The sequence below is a fragment of the Manis pentadactyla genome, chromosome 1, assembly GCF_030020395.1.
Source record: "Manis pentadactyla isolate mManPen7 chromosome 1, mManPen7.hap1, whole genome shotgun sequence".
In the NCBI taxonomy this organism is placed as follows: domain Eukaryota; kingdom Metazoa; phylum Chordata; class Mammalia; order Pholidota; family Manidae; genus Manis; species Manis pentadactyla.
In genome coordinates this window covers 46075439-46096458 of record NC_080019.1, presented here as the reverse complement: position 1 = coordinate 46096458, position 21020 = coordinate 46075439, and the positions used below count along the sequence as shown (strand labels likewise).

At 37.8% G+C, this 21020-nt stretch overlaps 1 protein-coding gene across 12 annotated transcripts in view; it reads right to left on the bottom strand.

The window, feature by feature from the left end:
* ULK4 (unc-51 like kinase 4) overlaps positions 1-21020 on the bottom strand; it is a 724727-nt gene that overhangs the window by 529633 nt on the left and 174074 nt on the right. The gene's annotated exons all lie outside the window — the stretch shown is intronic.

Here is a 21020-nt window from a genome sequence, read left to right as displayed (position 1 = left end):
CCTCTTAGACATAAACATGAGTGACCGCTTCTCGAACATATCTCCCCGGGCAAGGAAAACAACAGCAAAAATGAACAAGTGGGACTATATTAAACTGAAAAGCTTCTGTACAGCAAAAGACACCATCAATAGAACAAAAAGGAACCCTACAGTATGGGAGAATATATTTGAAAATGACACATCCGATAAAGGCTTGACGTCCAGAATATATAAAGAGCTCACACACATCAACAAACAACAAACAAATAACCCAATTAAAAAATTGGCAAAGGAACTGAACAGACGGTTCTATAAAAAAGAAATACAGATGGCCAACAGACACATGAAAAGATGCTCCACATCGCTAATTGTCAGAGAAATGCAAATTAAAACTACAATGAGGTATCACCTCACACCAGTAAGGATGGCTGCCATCCAAAAGACAAACAACAACAAATGTTGGCGAGGCTGTGGAGAAAGGGGAACCCTCCTACGCTGCTGGTGGGAATGTAAACTTGTTCAACCATTGTGGAAAGCAGTATGGAGGTACACCAAAATGCTCAAAACAGACATACCATTTGACCCAGGAATTGCACTCCTAGGAATTTACCCTAAGAATGCAGCAATCAAGTATGAGAAAGACCAATGTACCCCTATGTTTATCGCAGCACTATTTACAATAGCCAAGAATTGGAAGCAACCCAAATGTCCATCGATAGATGAATGGATAAAGAAGATGTGGTACATATACACACTGGAATACTACTCAGCCATAAGAAAAGGGCAAATCCAACCATTTGCAGCAACATGGATGGAGCTGGAGGGTATTATGCTCAGTGAAACAAGCCAAGCAGAGAAAGAGATTTACCAAATGATTTCACTCATCTGTGGAATATAAGAACAAAGGAAAAACTGAAGGAACAAAACAGCAGCAGAATCACAAATGGACTAACAGGTACCAAAGGGAAAGGGACTGGGGAGGATGGGTGGGTAGGGAGGGATAAGGAGGGGAGAAAAAGAGGGGTATTAAGATTAGCATCCATAGCAGGGTGGGAGAAAGGGGAGGGCTTTACAACACAGAGAAGACAAGTAGTGATTGTACAACAGTTTGCTACGCTGATGGACAGTGACTGTAAAGGAGTATATAGGGGGGATCTGGTATAGGGGAGAGCCTAGTAAACATAGTATTCCTTATGTAAGTGTAGATTAATGTTACCAAAAAAAAAAAGGGCAGTTCCTGTGTGGTAACCTCCAATGAGTTCTACATAAGAGTATAAAGGGCATATAAAAGTGTAGGCAAAGGGTCTGTTTGTGTTTATACAGAGGATCAAAGCCTAATTGGGCTACCCCGAAAATCAACTAAGATACAATATGAAAAAGAGCTTCCAACATCAGCACTCTCTGGAAGACTCATGCCAGAAGATGATCATCAAAAAACCCCAACAAAGATCCACGCACTGCTACAGCTGTAGATGCACTCATCCCAACAGTTCCTGGACTTGCCATGGGAATGAGGAAGGAGATATCTAAGCTGGCCTGTGCATACAGTAAAACAACAAATTGGACTGGATCTATACTGTTGGAACTCAACCAAGAATTAGGAGAAGTGCAAATTGTAGTGCTCCAACATCTTACAACTACAGAATATTTACTGTTAAAAGAACATAAGGGATGTGAACATTCCCCAGGAATGGGTTGTTTTAATTTGTCTGATTTCTCTCAGACTGTTCAAGTTCAGTTGGACAATATCCACCATATCATAGATAAGTTTTCACAAATGCCTAAGGTGCCTAACTGGTTTTCTTGGTTTCACTGGAGATGGCTGGTAATTACAGGTATGCTTTGGTTATGTAACTGTACTCCTATTATGTTAATGTGTGTGCGCAATTTAATTAGTAGCTTAAAACCTATACATGCTGAAGTTACTCTACAAGAAGATATGTCAAAGAAATAATCAATCTTCCCATGTTTTCTGCCGCCTGCTACTTCTATAGCTTTTCTTCTTCCTTCCTAATTACAACCCTTAAATAGAATTCATGCCTCATATCATATTTACCAAGTATCATAATTCTTCCAAGTGGTAAAGATACCTCAAGACAAATGATGGGCATAGAAGCTACAGGGCATAAATATGCAAAGAAATAAAAAGCTAACCATTTCAAACAATAAGGCTTCTCTCTCACTTACCAACTTTACATTTCCCTGTATGGCCCCGGAAGATGACTGGTTAGCCAGAGACGGGTAAGATTCCTCAAGGGAGGAACAACCTAAGGCAGGCACAGTCGCAGGGGGGCCATCAGGTGAGAAATTGGGGATCAACAGAGGTGAGGCTTAGAACCTCACCCCCCCTGTTCTGAGAGAAATCTTCTGCATATGTGGATGTTTTATTGCCCTTGTCTAGCTTGGATTAACACATAGTCTACAGGCACACACCTGATCATCTACATTTGCTCTCTTACAATACTAAACTATGTTTTCTACCTTTATCTTGTATCTACCTACCACTTCAGCATTTTATTAAAAATAATAATAATAAAGAGAGAAATGTGGTATCCACATATAAATCAAGTATAAAAATCAAATGAGTATTCATATTTGAACTGACTGTTTATAGTTCATAATGCATGAGCAAAACCAAAAGTTTCTGTGATGACTGCCCTTGTACTGTTCACCATGTAACTTATTCACTATGTAAGAATTTGTTCTCCATGTAAGAACTTGTTTGTTATGCCTCAGAAGATTGGAGACTGACGAAAATTAGGCTTGGGGTGGATTAATGATTTTGCATTAAGCATTGACTCCCCTATACAGAATTTTATTGTTGTTAACAACCATTTGATCAATAAATATGAGAGATGCCCTCACAAAAAAAAAAAAAAAAGTGCACACTTCCAGTGGTAACATAAATAAGTAACCGGGATGTAATGTATAGCATAAGGAATATAGTCAAGATATTGTAACAGCTTGGTAGGGTGATAGCTGGTACCTAGAATTGTCATGTATATAAATGTTGAATCACTATGTTGTACACCTGAAACTAATGTAATGTAATACTGTGTGTCAACTACCCTTCAATAAAAAATAATTATCTACCAAAAAAAAAAAAAACTGAACTAAAGGGAAACTACAAACTAAAATTGAAGGACTTAAAAAGATAATAGAAGGAATATAGTCAAGATATTGTAACAGCCTGGTAGGGTGATAGCTGGAACCTAGAATTATGTATATAAATGTTCTACCACTGTGTTGTACACTTGAAACTCATGTAATGTAATACTGTGTGTCAACTACCCTTCAATAAAAAATAATTATTTAAAAAAAAAAAAAAAAGATAATAGTAAAAGCACTATATATCAGAATCTATGGTATATAATTAAAACATTAATCAGAAGAAAACACAACCTGGAAATGCATTTGAAAATGTAATGAAATAATAAAACACATGAACTAGACTTCCAATACAGGAAAAAACAAATAAAAATGAAGAAAACTGAAGAAAATAAAGGTGCAAGCAAAAAGTAATAAGATAGAAAGATTTTTTTTAAGTGAAGGATAAATAAAAATTCTTGCTCTTTGAAAAACATCAACAAAATGAAGCATACTTAAATTAATCAACAATAAGGGGAGAGAGCAAAGACACATAAAAAGACCACTGCCTGCCTTCAATATGTTATGAAAGTCAGCTGTGTTATGTGTAAAAGTACTTTATATTTTAGTCCTGTATAATATTCCTCTGTGTGATCACAGAAAAATGTATGTATCCATTCTACTCTTGGATATTTGGGTTTAGAGTTTGGGACTATAATGTATAAGGCTGTTATGGACATCATTGTACATGCTCTTTTGCGAACAAATAACATCTATTCACTTCTCGTAGGTATGTACAGAGTAGAGCTGTTAGGTCAAAAGGTAGGCATTCGTTTAGCTTTAGTAGAGACTGTCAAATGATTTCTCAAAGAAGTTATACCAATTTATTCTCCACCTATATACGAGAGTTGCGGTTGTTCCACATTCTCACTAACATTATTTTTGTTATTACCCCTCTTTTTTTATTGTACTTAAATTTCTAACTCTCAGTTTAGAGCAAATACTAATGAACACAAATTGGACGGTCAATTTAGAAGGAGAAACTTTCTAAAAACTCTAATACTACTCACTTTAAAGCCATCGAAAGTTTTAGGAACAAGATAATTCATCCCTTAATATCCCTCATTAATTAACAAGGAACTAAATAAGATTCATGGAAATGAAAGAAGAAAATCTGTATTTAAATAGATTTAACTCCCTGACAAAGAGCACAACAAAAGACTCTATCTAGCACAAAGAATAAGGAATCATTAAAAAGTGTATAAATTTAAAGAAAATACAATCTTACAAAATGATTTGAATGTTTTTAAATGTTTATGTACATTAAAACTCATTTTATTAAGTTTTAAACATTTAAACATTCTCTCAAATGTTGACAGATTTAGCATGTATGAATTCAAGTCCAAAGGCATTATGCTAAAATATTGGTGCTTTCTCTTTCTTCTTTGAGCACTAAAGTGGCTAAAGACTGGAAAACTCCATAGTTTTCACTACACTGTATCATGGAGAAAAAAAAAACACACCCTTAATAAAGAACAAAAATACATACCATTGAAGAAAAAACATAGAAGAGAATTGTATGACTTACACAAAATCATATACTGACTGATAATAGAACACTTGAAAAAATACAGTTGGACGCATAATATATTGGTAAGGAACTTGAGATGTGGAGACAAGAAAACCTGAGTACAAATGCCATATTCCTTGACAAAATAACCTCTCCATTGTCAGTTTCCTCAACTTTAAAATAAAGTGGAGATGATTACACTTACATATTTCATAACCTTGATACAATGATTGAAGGCTTTTGTCCAACCAGATACTAAAAATATCATAAAGTATAAAGGTGTAAGAATTATATATTTTGAAATTTGTATGGAAAAAATTAAACAGTAGAAAGAGGAAAACAATCACAAACATATTTAAGCCTTTTGCAAGTAAGAAAGATAAAGAACAGACTATTCATTTAATAACATTATGTTGCTACTTACGCTAGAAAGACCACAAACAGGTTAAGAATTTAAATAAGGGAGAAAACAACCTTATGATACTACGTATCTGTCAAAATAAATATATAATTGGAAAAAATACCTGAAATATATTGAACCTTTGGTAAAGAGTATCTTTATGTATAAATAACTTTTACCAATGAAAGATTTATGAACACTCTAATTTTAAAAATTACATGAACAAGCAAACAATTGACAAAAGAACTCTAAACTGCCTACAAACAAATTAATTTTGTAGCCTGACTAAAAGGCAAAGAAATGCAAATTTAGGAATAATAAGAATCCGTTTTATTGCAAAGCCCAGACTAGCAAAGGTGAAAATGGATGGAAGCCAGTGTTGGCATGAGGATGGGTAAATGGATAAATCTTAAATATAGTTCACATGAAAGCAAGTGTTCAACCTTTCCTTCAGCTGACAGGAAGTGATTTGTTATTTCTCAAAAGCCTTAAAAATCATATTCTCTTCTGTCACAGCTGTTATATCCAGGAAGTTTATCATAACAAAGTAATGAATGGGCTTTAAGTACAAGAATGCTCATGGTAGTACTGTTTATAAGACAAAAACAAAAACAGGAAACGATCTCAGCATCCCAAAAGAGGGGATTTGTTAATGAGTGAATCCTAATTGTAGCAAAGACTGCATCTACCTCATATTCAGCTGCACCTCCTTTCATGACAAGCACGAATGATGCACATGCGGAGGCAAGGCAGGGTAGCTTAAGGAAGTGGGAGAAGTGATAGATACCACATGACTTCCAAAGCCGAGTTTGAAAAGGCCATGCAACTTCTGCCCAGGTCGCTTGGGACACTCTCTCTTGTAACCCAGCCACTACGCTGTGTGGAAATCCAAGCAGCCATCAGAGGCCCATATGGAAAGCAACTGAGGCGCCAGACCACAGCTCCAGTTGGGTTCCCAACAGCTTGCCAATCACACGAAAGAGCCACCTGGAAAGCCGATTCTCCATCCCCCACTCAATCTTCCCAGCTAGCACAACCTTGTCCAGATCACAGATTTGGGAGCAGAGTTACTGTTTTTCCTTAAGCCACTACATCTTTAAGTAGTTTTTGTTATACACCAAGAGATAAGTGAAATATAGCTTAAGTACACAATGAAGAAGGAAAATTTCTCAGGCATAAAAAAGTTTCATACAGACATAGCGATAATTTTAAAACACTGAAATGTCCACAAATAAGAGATGATGAGGTCTGTTGTATTTCTTCTTGATGTCATTTTATGCAGCCATTATTAATAATCTTGCAAAACTAAAGTAACATGTTTATTATGATTTTGAGTGAAACAAACTATAGCAAACACCAAAAATAAAAGAAATTACATATGAGATTTTTTGTTAACACAGTAACTCCAAGTCCCTTAAGAATATGGAGTGTATTATAGACTACAATTTTGGAACTAAATGCCCCAGGCGCCATATTTAATCTTAAGCAAAATATAATACACCTCTACAACATTATTAATCTTACATACAACACTGCAGAAGGGAAGGTTACAGGCTGCAGGCAAAGACTTAGTACCAAGGATGAATAATCAAAACTAACTTTAGAGAAACAAAAATGACCTCAGGTCACTTCAGTTTGTCACAAAGTATGTATTCAGCTTTGTTTTAAATTCACCTCGCCATTCAGCTCAAAATACCTAAAAATTAAATTTGGAGAAAAAAAGCAGAAGCTATTTAAGTCTATAACCAAATCAGAGCCTGACAAGTTACATCCAGCATTCCAGTGGTACTTGGCAATGATTTCAGAATGGACATATCTATCTAACATAAAGATAATATGATGAAGTATTCAAAATGTTAGAAATTGGGTCCAAATATAAGAAGCTTCTATCACAAACAAAATGATGTCTTTACCAAAATTAAGCAATAGGATAAAACATCCCTCTGGTACACATCATACGACAAAGTTATTAGATAAATAAAAAATAATGATGAGGTAGAGAACTTCAAGATTATCTCTTGCAAATCTTAAGAGATAAAATTGATCAGCTTCAGTGAACTGTCACAGGTAAAAATTAACGAGTGCGGAGGAGGACCCAAGATGGCAGCATGAGTTGGGCAGTGGGAATCTCCTCCCAAAATCATATATATTTTGGAAAATACAACTAATCCAAAAAGAGAGACCAGAAGATATAGTACAATAGCCAGGCTACGTCTACATCTATGAGAACTCACCACCTGACGAAGGGGGTAAGATACAAGCCACAGCCTGGCGGGACCCGAGCGCCACCCACCCCAGCCCACCAGCAGGAGGAGAGGAGTTGGAGCATGGAGGGAGTGGGAGCCCAGGCTGGCTACATATGCAGCCCTGGTCATCCGCACCAGGAGCGCAGATGCACAGTGCATGGTGTGCTGTATATCAGAGAAATGGAACAGTAAAATCTGAGGGGGTCCCAGGGAGCAGGTGCCCCAGGAACAAAAGAAAAGCGAATGCTTTTTGAAAGTCTTAAACGGACAGGGGCCTCACAGCTGGACGGAAGTATCCCAGCACACTCAGTCCAGCAGCTGGGAATCCCGGGGAAATTCAGGTGTCCTAACCCCCTGGGGGGCAGCACAGCTCTGAATCCCCTCATGGCAATAAACAGCCTCCCATCCATTCCCCCACTGGCGCAGCCACACCATAGGATGGGAGCGGATGCGGGAGTGGCTGTGCCCACAGCAACTGCCCAGAGCCTCCTCCACAACCACCCAGGACAGAATCAGAGGCCCCACTGGAGCGCAGCAGTGGAGCACAAACAGAGGAAGCTGGAACAGGGCATGAAAGGTAGCCATTCTTGCAGGAGAGCACCCCCAGTGCCTGCCTATACCTGCAGGCCTCTGGGCTTCCCCAACGGCTGCCCCACAAGTGGCGGCACAGTTAATAAAACTGGAAGCTGATCCCTGTGTGCGGGACATTGTTCTCCCAGCTGACACATGGACCAACTGCCTAAGAATACCTCTATCTCCATGAAAAGGCAGAAGAATTTCATCCAGTCCAGAATTACCCAGACAACCCCCGAAAGGGAACCTGAAGAGACAGATTTAACCAATCTTTCCAAAAAAGAATTCAAAATGAAGGTCATAACCATGCTGATGGACCTGCAGAGAAATATGCAAGAGGTAAAGGATCAAGTTAGGAGGGAGAATACATAAAGAAAACGATCTCTGGAAGGACTTAGAACACTGGATGAGGTGCAGGAGGCCATTAATGGAATAGAAATCAGAGAATAGGAATGCAGAGAAGTTGATGCAGAGAGAGATAAAACGATGTCCAGGAATGAAAGAATATTAAGAGACATGTGTGACCAATCCAAAGGGAAAAATATTCTCATTATAGGGGTACCAGAAGAAGAAGAGACAGAAAAAGGGATAGAAAGTGTCTTTGAAGAAATAATTGCTGAAAATTTCCCCAAACTAGGGGAAGAAATGGCCTCTCAGACCACAGAGGTACACAGAACTCCCATGACAAGGGATCCAAGGAGGGCAACACCAAGACACATAATAATTAAAATGGCAAAGATCAAAGACAAGAACAGAGTATTAAAGGCAACCAGAGATAGAAAAAAGGTCACATACAAAGGAAAACCCATCAGGCTATCATCAGACTAATCAAACAGAAACTTCACACGCCACAAGAGAATGGCATGATATATTTAATGCAATGAAACAGAAGGGCCTTGAACCAAGAATACTGTATCCAGCACGATTATCATTTAAAAATGAAGGAGGGAGTAAACAATTCCCAGACAAGCAAAAGTTGAGGGAATTTGCCCCCCACAAACCCCCTCTATAGATATTTTAAAGGGACTTCTCTAGATGAAAGCACTCCTAAGGTTAAATAGATGCCACCAGAGAAAATAAAATCACAGCAAGGAAAGCAGACCAACCAAATACTAACTAAAGTCAAAAAGTAAAATCAAATACTCACAAAAGCAGTCAAAGGAAAGGAAAAAGAGTACAGAAGAGAACACTTAACATATAAAGAACAGAGGAGGAGGAATAAGAAGGGAGAAAAATAAAGAATCATCAGACTGTGTTAATAACAACTCAGTAAGCAAGTAAAGTAAGACAGACAGTAAAGAATGGTAGCCTTGAACTTTTGGTAAACATGAATCTAAACTTTGCAATGGCAATAAGTACATATCTTTCAATAATCACCCTAAATGTAAATGGACTGAATGCACCAATCAAAAAACACAGAGTGACAAAATGGATAAAAAAGCAAGACCCATCTATATGCTGCTTACAAGAGACTCACCTCAAACACAAAGACATCCACGGACTAAAAGTAAAGTGATGGAAAAACATATTTCATGCAAACAACAGGGAGAAAAAAGCAGGTGTTGCAGTACTAGTAGGAGAAAAAATAAATTTCAAAACAAAGAAAGTAACAAGAGATAAAGAAGGACATTACATAATGATAAAGGGGTCAGTAAAACAAGAGGATAAAACCATTATAAATATGTATGCACCCAATACAGGAGCACCAACATATGTGAAACAAATACTAACAGAATTAAAGGAGGAAATCGAATGCAATGCCTTCACTTTACGAGGCTTCAACACCCCACTCATACTGAAGCCCATAGTCAGACTTATTAAAAGAAAAAGAGAATCTACACACATCAACAGAATCAGAAATGAGAAAGGAAAAACCACGACGAACCCCACAGAAATATAAAAAATTATTAGAGAATACTACAAAAAACTATATGCTAACAAGCTGGAAAACCTAGAAGAAATGGACAAATTCCTAGAAAAATACAACCTTCCAACACTGACCAAGGAAGAAACAGAAAATCTAAACAGACCAATTACGAGCAACAAAATTGAAGCGGTCATCAAAAAACTACCCAAAAGCAAAACCCCCAAGTGAGATGGATTTGACACAGAATTTTATCAGACATACAGAGAAGACATAATACCCATTCTCCTTAAAGTTTTCCAAAAAATAGAAGAGGAGGGAATACTCCCAAACTCATTCTATGAAGCCAGCATCACTCTAATACAAAAACCAGGCAAAGACACCACAAAAAAAGAAAATTACAGACCAATATCCCTGATGAACATAGATGCAAAAATACTCAACAAAATATTAGCAATCTGAATTCAAAAATACATCAAGAGGATCGTACACCATGACCAGGTGGGATTCATCTCAGGGATGTAAGGATGGCACAACATTCGAAAATCCATCAACATTACCCACCGCATCAATAAAAAGAACAGAAACCACATGATCATCCCCATAGATGCTGAAAAGCATTCGAAAAAATTCAACATCCGCTAATGATGAAAACTCTCAACAAAATGGGTATGGAGTGCAAGTACCTCAACATAATAAAGGCCATATACGACAAACCCACAGCCAACATCATACTTAACAGCGAGAAGCTCAAAGCTTTTCCTCGAAGACCCGGAACAAGACAAGGATGCCCATTCTCCCCACTGTTATTCAACATAGTACTGGAGGTCCTAGCCATGACAATCAGAAAAAACAAAGAAATATAAGGCATCCAGATTGGTAAAGAAGTCAAACTGTCACTATTTGTAGATGACATGATATTGTACATAAAAAAATCCTAAAGACTCCACTCCAAAACTACTAGAACTAATATCGGAATTCAGCAAAGTTGCAGGACTCAAAATTAATACACAGAAATCTGTTGTTTTCCTATACACTAATGATGAAATAGCAGAAAGAGAAATCAGGAAAACAATTCCCTTCACAATTGCATCAGAAAGAATAAAATACCTAGGAAGAAACCTAACCAAGGAAGTGAAAGACCTATACCCTGAAAATTACAGGACACTCTTAAGAGAAATTAAAGGGGACACTAACAAATGGAAACTCATCCCATGCTCTTAGGTAGGAAGAATTAATATTGTAAAAATTGGCCATACTGCCTAAAGCAATCTACATATTCAATGCAATGCCTATCAAATTACCAACAGCATTCTTCAATGAACTGGAACAACTAGACAACTACATGTAAGAGAATGAAACTGGATCATTGTCTAACCCCATACACAAAAGTAAATGCAAAATTGATTAAAGACTTAAATGTAAGTCATGAAACCATAAAACTCTTCGAAAAAAACATAGGCAAAAATCCCTTGGACATAAACATGAGCAACTTCTTCATGAACATATCTTGCTGGGCAAGGGAAACAAAAGCAAAAGTGAACAAGTGTGATTATATCAAGATGAAAAGCTTCTGTACAACAAAGTACACCATCAATAGAACAAAAAGGCATCCTACAGTATGGAAGAATATATTCATAAATGACACATCTGATAAAGGGTTGACATCCAAAATGTATAAAGAGCTCACCACCTCAACAAACAAAAAGCAAAAAATCCAATTAAAAAATGGGCAGAGGAGCTGAACAGACATTTCTCCAAAGTAGAAATTCAGACTGCCAACACACACATGAAAAGATGCTCCACATCGCCAGTCATCAGAGGAATGCAAATTAAAACCACAATGAGATATCACCTCACACCAGTAAGCATCACCACCATCCAAAAGACAAACAACAAATGTTGGCAAGATTGTGGAGGAAGGGGAACCCTTCTACACTGCTGATGAGAATGCAAATTAGTTCATCCATTGTGGAAAGCAGTATGGAGGTTCCTCAAAAAACTCAAAACAGAAATACCATTTGACCCAGGAATTGCACTCCTAGGAATTTACCCAAAGAATGCAGCAACCCAGCTTGAAAAATACATATGCACCCTGATGTTTATCGCAGCACTATTTACAATAGCCAAGTAATGGAAGCAACCTAACTGTCCATCAGTAGATGAATGCAAAAAGAAGATGTGGTACATATACACAATGGAATATTATTGAGCCATAAGAAGAAAACAAATCCTACCATTTGCAACAACATGGATGGAGCTAGATGGGGGTATGCTCAGTGAAATAAGCCAGGCAGAGGAAGATAAGTACCAAATGATGTCACTCACCTGTGGAGTATAAGAACAAAGGAAAAACTGAAGGAACAAAACTCCAACAGAATCACAGAACCCAAGAATGGACTAACAGTTACCAAAGGGAAAGGGACTGGGGAGGACAGGTGGCAAGGGAGGGAAAAAGATGGGGGAAAGAAAGGGGCATTGCAATTAGTGTGTATAATGGGGGGGTCAAGGGGAGGCCTGTGCAACACAGAGAAGACAAGTAGTGATTCTACAGCATCTTACTATACTGATGGACAGTGACTGTAATGGGGTTTGTGGGGGGGCTTGGTGATGAGGGGAGTCTAGTAAACATAATGTTCCTCATGTAGTTGTAGATTAATGATACAGAAAAAGAAAAATAAAAAGGGCAGAGCCCAAGAAGAGGCACACAGAATTTGGAGCTGGGTTTTAATGGAGAAATATATGCAAGTATACATGACATAAACTATGTAATTAATTATATTAATTACTATGATGCACATAGTCCTTAACTTTTCCCCAGGCTTCTAACAGGACAGCCTTGTAAGCCTGTACAGCCTCTCCCCAGCCTTAAATGGAGACAGATAGTTGATACAGGGAGGACAGCTCATAAGAGGTCCTAGAATGCTAGACCCAGGATCCGAGGCCTACTGTAAACTCCCATCTCAAAGCATCTGGACTTTCTCCAAAATAAGCTGAGCTCCTCAAAAGCACCCTCAGAACCAAATATCAGCTGCAAAAGCATCACAGGTACATGGAATTTTAACAAAAGTGCCTTTGTATCTGAGTGAACCAGAACAGAGTCCAGTTATTGTATTCCACACCAAATGCTGTGAAGATGACAAATTTACATTCTAGTCAGGCTTCTTCCATTTTAGTGAAGGCAGTGTCTCCCTGGAAATAATTTTTTTTCTGATTTTAAAGAGAGCCCTAAATATACTTTGAGGTCATTTTTAGAATATAGAATATACATATAAAAAAATACCCCTAAAAATACAATTGTGAGGTCTGTTATGCCACACAGACTAATAAAAGGTAATTCAGGTTCCCTGGGCAACCAATTAATTTCTTTTTTGGCACATTAAATGGTGCTGATGAAAAAAAAAAAATCAAAGAGTGCAGCCTGTCCATCAACCACTAATGGCCTAAGGAAAAACAGAGAGAATACTGTTTTACAAGTGGATAACTGTAACTACACAAATTTCCTGCTTAATACTGATATAAATGAAAAATGTATGGATTAAATCTAAAATTGTTTTTGGATTGCCTTTTCCTTCAAGAAGTCTAGCCAAGTATCTAAGTAAAATGCCTCTCACATTTAACAATGCAAACAGGATAAAAATATCACAATACAAACTCATGATCTTATTAATATGTGTAAACTAATTAAAGTATTTTAAATGCTTGATTAGCAACCACTGAGTCAGTATGCCCAATGACTCTGAGGGAAAAAAAAAGAGTATGCTTAGCATTCAAATTTTTCAAAATTTTCATGCATGAAATTTCAGTGATCTTCCACAGTACTTTCAAATAATACAGAGAACTGCAATTTCTGGTTTATTATTAATCACTCTTGTACTACTTGGTCAAAACTTCAAACGTGAAGCAACAACTTCAGTCAAACTGGGCTGCTGAAATAAAAATGGACAGTGGTTATTGTCAAAATTAATAAGTAAGACAAAACATGTTAAAGGCAGTATTTGAGTCAATAAAATTCAGAAGGAAGCCATCCTGCCAGTGAGCATGAACAAGCTCACCTGTGAAATACAGTATGGCTTTAAAAATTAATGTTTAAATCTTTAACCCCCAAAGCATATGGAGTCCAAAGTATGCATTACTCATTATCCAGTAACAAGGTACATTCAAGGTTACAGACCCTTGAGAAAAAATAACTGGGCTGATGCCTGAATCTTAAGCAAGTTGATATGACTTTTCTAAGCTCAATTAATTGAAATATAACAGAGTAGGGTTTTATGAGTTTTACAGCTATCAATTTTCTAACTTCAAGAACCTGGCACTGCTTTTCATGTAACCTTTCTGTTGTTATTGTTAAGTTACTCCAGTGATTTATTTACATGGCAAATGACTAATTTGCTGTAATTTACATACTTTCCCCTTCTCTTTGTACATATTTATATAAATATATATATACATATATGTATATAAATACATTTTAAGTGAATGTATGTATCCTACTAAAAATCCACGCACTGCACCAGATTAGCACCACTATGAATAATCACAAAATAACCAGCAATCTGAACTTTTTAAGTCACAAATTGAAAGTACCAAGGCCTTCCTAAACCTAAGTCCAAAACATAAATCATAGCCCAAAAGACCAAGCAAATGAAACAAGAAGGAATATATGAAAGCCATGGACAACCTGTTCTCATTGCTATATCACAAGACCTGGTATTAAATTCCTTAATTACCCCACAAAAACAGTATACCTCTTCCCTCAGAGCACTCTTTACAATCATAAAATAATTTTCCTAATGCTCCAGAGTATAAGGTTATTATTGCAAATTGTGTAATTCATGTGTGGATTTTATAGAATGATATTTTCTAAATAAAAAGGTGGGAGAGAATGCTTGGTAGACTTTTAGATTAGCAACACTAAATTATATTTGAAAGCTAAACTTCTAAAAAAATTGTTTAGATATTGGATTAAAGATGGTGACGTGAGAGGAAAGACAGAGGCTTCCTCCTAAAACTGGATACAAGCAGAAAATATAGCTGGTGCAACTAATCCTGAGAGAGCAACAGGAAAGAGGATGGCATAAGACTGCATACACCTGAAGAAAAGAGCAGACCTCACCGAGAGGGGTAACGTACTGGAGCTCTGGTTCCCAGGACCCGAGCCCCTCCCCCACCCCAGCTCAACAGCGGGAGGAAGAGAAACAGAGCAGGGAGGGAGTGGAAGGCTTGGGACTGCTGAATACCTAGCTCCGGAGATCTGCACTGGAAGCACAAACCTACATTCCATGGTGCTTTCATGAGACTCGCATGACTACCGGGTTGGAAAGTTAATACAGGCAGAGTTCATGGGGAGACTGGGATTCCGGCTGCTTGTGGAAAACAGGGATCCATATCAAGCTGCGCTGGGACAAAAACTTATACCTGTGTGACTAGCCCACTGGCTCAGGCAGTGGAGACAGGCACAGCAGCCGGGAGGTGGGGAACCGCTCTTTCCTCCACCCAGGAACCAGTAACGCTCCCCTGTGACTGTGACCCCCAACATTGCTTCAGGGGCTGAGCAGCTCCAGAATAGAGCTTCTGGACACTAGGGGGCGCCATATACAAGCATGAAACGCCAAAGGAACCTTGTCCAGAGTAAAATTACTAACACAACTCCCAAGAAATATTTAAATGGCATGGACCTCGAGACTCTTCCTGAAAGGGAGTTCAAAATAAAAATCATTAACATGCTAATGGAGGTATGGAAAGATATTCAAAAACTCAAGAAAGAATTCTGGACCAAGATTCAAACGTTGAAGAACAAAATGGGGGTACTGAAAGAAGGGTGGATACGGTGGAGAAGACAATAAATGAAACAGAAACTAGAAAAGAGGAATACAAAGAATCTGAGGCACAGAGAGAAAAAAGGACCTCTAAGAATGAAAGAATATTGAGAGAACTGTGTGACCAATCCAAGCAGAACAATATTTGCATTACAGGGATACCAGAAGAAGAGAGAGAGAAAAGGATAGAGTCTTTGAGGAGGTAGTTACTGAAAACTTCCCCAAACTGGGGAAGGAGATAGTCTCTCAGGCCATGGAGATCCACAGATCTCCCAACACAAAGGATCCAAGGAAGACAACACCAAGACACATACTAATTAAAATGGCAAAGATCAAGGATAAGGACAGACTGTTAAAAGCAGCCAGAGACAGAAATAAGATCACATACAAAGGAAAGTCCATCAGGTTAACATCAGAGTTCTCAGCACAAACCTTATAGGCCAGAAGGGAGTGGCATGATGTATTTAATGCCATGAGGCGGAAGGGCCTGGAACCAAGATTACTTTATCTGGCAAGATTATCATTTAAATTTGAAGGAGGGATTAAGCAATTTCCAGATAAGCAAAAGCTGAGACAATTTACCTCCCACAAACCATCTCTACAGTCTATTTTGGAGGGACTTGCTATAGATGGAAGTGTTCCTAAGGTTGAATAGCTGTTACCAGAGGTAATAAAACCACAGTAAAGAAAGTAGAACAGCTAATTACTAAACAAATGCAAAAGTAAATTAACAATCCCGGAAGTCAATCAAGGGATAGACAAAAAGTACAGAATATGATACAATTATATAAAGAATGGAGGAGGAAGAAAAAGGAGGAGGAACAAAACAGAAACTTTAGATTGTGTTTGTAACAGCATAGTAAGTGAGTCAAGTTAGACTCTTAGATAGTAAGGAAATTAACCTTGAACCTTTGGTAACCATGAATCTAAAGCCTGCAATGGCAATAAGTACATACCTATCGATAATCACCCTAAATGTAAATGGACTGAATGCACCAATCAAAAGACAGAGAGTCACTGAATGGATTAAAAAAACAAGACCCATCTATATACGGCTTACAAGAGACTCACCTCAAACACAAAGACATGCGCAGACTAAAAGTCGAGGGATGGAAAAACATATTTCATGCAAACAATAGGGAGAAAAAAGCAGGTGTTGCAGTACTAGCATCAGACAAAATAGACTTCAAAACACAGAAAGTAACAAGAGATAAAGAAGGACATTACATAATGATAATGGGCTCAGTCCAAGAAGAGGATATAACCATTATAAATATATATGCACCCAAGACAGGAGCACAAGCATAAGTGAAACAAAAACTAACAGAACTAAAGGAGGAAATACAATGGAATGCATTTACTTTAGGAGACTTCAACACACCATTCACTCCAAAGGACAGATCCACCAAAAAGAAAATAAGTAAGGACACAGAGGCACTGAACAACACACTAGAACAGATGGACCTAATAGACATCTATAGAACTCTGCACACAAAAGCAACGGGATACACATTCTTCTCAAGTGCACATGGAACACTCTCCAGAATAGACCACATACTAGACCACAAAAAGAGCCTCAGTAAAATCAAAAAGATTGAAATTCTACCAACCAGCTTTTCAGACCAAAAAAGTTTAAATCTAGAAATAAATTGTACAAAGAAAGCAAAAAGGCTCACAAACACATGGAGGTTTAACAACACGCTCCTAAATAGTCAATGGATCAACAACCAAATTATAATGGAGATCCAGCAATATATGGAAATAAATGACAACAACAACACAAAGCCCCAATTTCTGTGGGACACAGCAAAAGCAGTCTTAAGAGGAAAGTATATAGCAATCCAGGCATATGTAGAGAAGGAAGAACAAACCCAAATGAATAGTCTAACATCACAATTATCAAAATTGGAAAAAGAAGAACAAATGAGGCATAAAGTCAGCAGACAGAGGGACATAATAAAGATCAGAGAAGAAAGAAACAAAATTGAGAAGAATAAAATATTAGAAAAAAATCAATGAAACCAAGAGCTGGTTCCTCGAGAAAATAAACAAAATAGATAAGCCTCCAGCCAGACTTATTAAGAGGAAAATAGAATCAACACAAATCAACAGAATCAGAAACAAGAAAGGAAAAATCACAATGGACCCAACAGAAATACAAAGAATTATTAGAGACTACTATATGCTAAGAAGCTGGAAAACCTAGAAGAAATGGATAACTTCCTAGAAAAAGATAACCATCCAAGACTGACCAAGGAAGAAACACAAAATCTAAACAAACCAATTACCACCAAAGAAATTGAAGTGGTAATCAAAAAACTACCCAAGAAAAAGACCCATGGGCCAGATGGATTTACCTCAGAATTTTATCAGACATACAGAGAAGACATAATACCCATTCTCCTTAAAGTTTTCCAAAAAATAGAAGAGGAGGGAATACTCCCAAACTCATTCTGTGAAGCCAACATCAGCCTAATACCAAAACCAGGCAAAGACCCCAACAGAAAAAGAAAATTACAGACCAATATGCCTGATGAACATAGATGCAAAAATACTCAACAAAATATTAGCAAACCAAATTCAAAAATACATCAAAAGGACCATACACCATGACCAAGTGGGATTCATTCCAGGGATGCAAGGATGGTACAACATCCGAAAATCCATCAACATCATCCACCACATCAAAAAAAAGAAGGACAAAAACCACATGATCATCTCCATAGATGCTGAAAAAGCATTCGACAAACTTCAACATCCACTAATGATGAAAACTCTAAACAAAATGGGTATAGAGGGCAGGTACCTCAACACAATAAAGGCCATATATGAAAAACCCCCAGCCAACATCATACTGAACAGCGAGAAGCTGAAAGCTTTTCCTCTGAGATCGGGAACAAGACAGGAATGCCCACTCTCCCCACTGTTAGTCTACATAGTACTGGAGGTCCTAGCCACAGCAATTAGACAAAACAAAGAAATACAAGGAATCCAAATTGGTAAAGAAGAAGTTAAACTGTCACTATTTGCAGATGACAGGATATTGTACATAAAAAACCCTAAAGACTTCACTCCAAAACTACTAGAACTCATATTGGAATACAGCAAATTTACAGGATACAAAATTAACACACAGAAATCTGTGGCTTTCCTATACACTAACAATGAATTAATAGAGAAATCAGGGAAACAATTCCATTCACAATTGCATCAAAAGGAATAAAATACTTAGGAATAAACCTTACCAAGGAAGTGAAAAACCTATACCCTGAAAACTATAAGATGCTCTTTTTTTCTTCATTTTATTATTTTATTATCATTAATCTACAATTACATGAAGAACATTATGGTTACTAGACTCCCCCCTTCACCAAGCCCCCCAACCCCCACAAACCCCATTACAGTCACCATCCATCAGCGTATAAGACACTCCTAAGAGAAATTAAAGAGGACACTAACAAATGGAAACTTATCCCATGCTCTTGGCTAGGAAGAACTAATATCGTCAAAATGGCCATCCTACCCAAAGCAATATACAGATTTGATGCAATACCTATCAAATTACCAACAGCATTCTTCAATGAACTGGAGCAAATATTTCAAAAATTCATATGGAAACACCAAAGACCCCGAATAGCTAAAGCATTCCTGAGAAGGAAGAATTAAGTTGGGGGGATCTCGCTCCCCAACTTCAAGCTCTACTACAAAGCCACAGTAGTCAAGACAGTATGGTACTGGCACAAGAACAGAGCCACAGACCAATGGAACAGAACAGAGACCCCAGATATTAAACCAAACATATATGGTCAACTAATATTCGATAAAGGGGCCATGGACATACAATGGGGAAATGACAGTCTCTTCAACAGATGGTGCTGGCAAAACTGGACAGCTACATGTAAGAGAATGAAACTGGATCACTGTCTAACCCCATACACAAAAGTAAATTTGAAATGGATCAAAGACTTGAATGTAAGTCATGAAACCATAAAACTCTTAGAAAAAAACATAGGCAAAAATCTCATGGACATAAACATGAGTGACTTCTTCATGAACATATCTCCCCGGGCAAGGGAAACAAAGGCAAAAATGAACAAGTGGGACTATATCAAGCTAAAAAGCTTCTGTACAGCAAAGGACACCATCAATAGAACAAAAAGGTATCCTACAGTATGGGAGAACATATTCATAAATGACAGATCCGATAAAGGATTGACATCCAAAATATATAAAGAGCTCACACGCCTCAACAAACAAAAAGCAAATAATCCAATTAAAAAATGGGCAGAGAAGCTGAATAGACAGTTCTCCAAAGAAGAAATACAGATGGCCAACAGGCACATGAAAAGATGCTCCACATCGCTAATCATCAGAGAAATGCAAATTAAAACCACAATGAGATATCACCTCACACCAGTAAGCATCACCATCATTGAAAAGACAAACAAGAACAAATGTTGGTGAGGTTGTGGAGAAAGGGGAACCCTCCTACACTGCTGGTGGGAATGTAAACTAGTTCAACCATTGTGGAAAGCAGTATGGAGGTTCCTCAGAATGCTCAAAATAGAAATACCACTTGACCCAGGAATTCCACTTCTAGGAATTTACCCTATGAATGCAGCACTCCAGTTTGAAAAAGACAGATGCACCCCTATGTTTATCGCTGCACTGTTTACAGTAGCCAAGATATGGAAGCAACCTAAATGTCCATCAGTAGATGAATGGATAAAGAAGATGTGGTACATATACACAGTGGAATATTACTCAGCCATAAGAATAAAACAGATCCTACCATTCGCAACAACATGGATGGAGCTAGAGGGTATTATGCTCAGTGAAATAAGCCAAGAGGAGAAGGACAAGTACCAAATGATTTCACTCATATGTGGAGTATAAGAACAAAGGAAAACTGAAGGAACAAAACAGCAGCAGAATCACAGAACCCAAGAATGGACTAATAGTTACCAAAGGGAAAGGGACTGGGATGATGGGTGGGAGGGGAGGGATAAGGGCGGGAAAAAAGAAAGAGGGCATTACGATTAGCATGTATAGTGTGTGAGGCACACGGGGAGGGCTGTGCAACACAGAGAAGACAAGTAGTGATTTTACAGCATCTTACTACACAGATGGACAGTGACTATGAAGGGATATGTTGGGGGTTTTGGTGAAGGGGAGAACCTAGTAAACATAATGTTCTTTCTGTAATTGTACATTAATGATACCAAAATAAAAAATAAAAAAATTTAACACAGAAGAACCACGGCAAACACTTTTTGCCATGGAGTTTGATGGATCTGTTCTCCTGTCTCCTCAAGCATTGTGTAGAATCACTCTACAGGCCATAGTCTACACTTTCCCACAGCTCTGCCTTCATCATGTCCTACAACACTCCAGTCAGACTGATGCGTCCCCTCTAAAAAGGGGTAATTGGGCCAATAATTTGAAATTGGTCAAATAAATTGAAAGAACACTGCACACTACC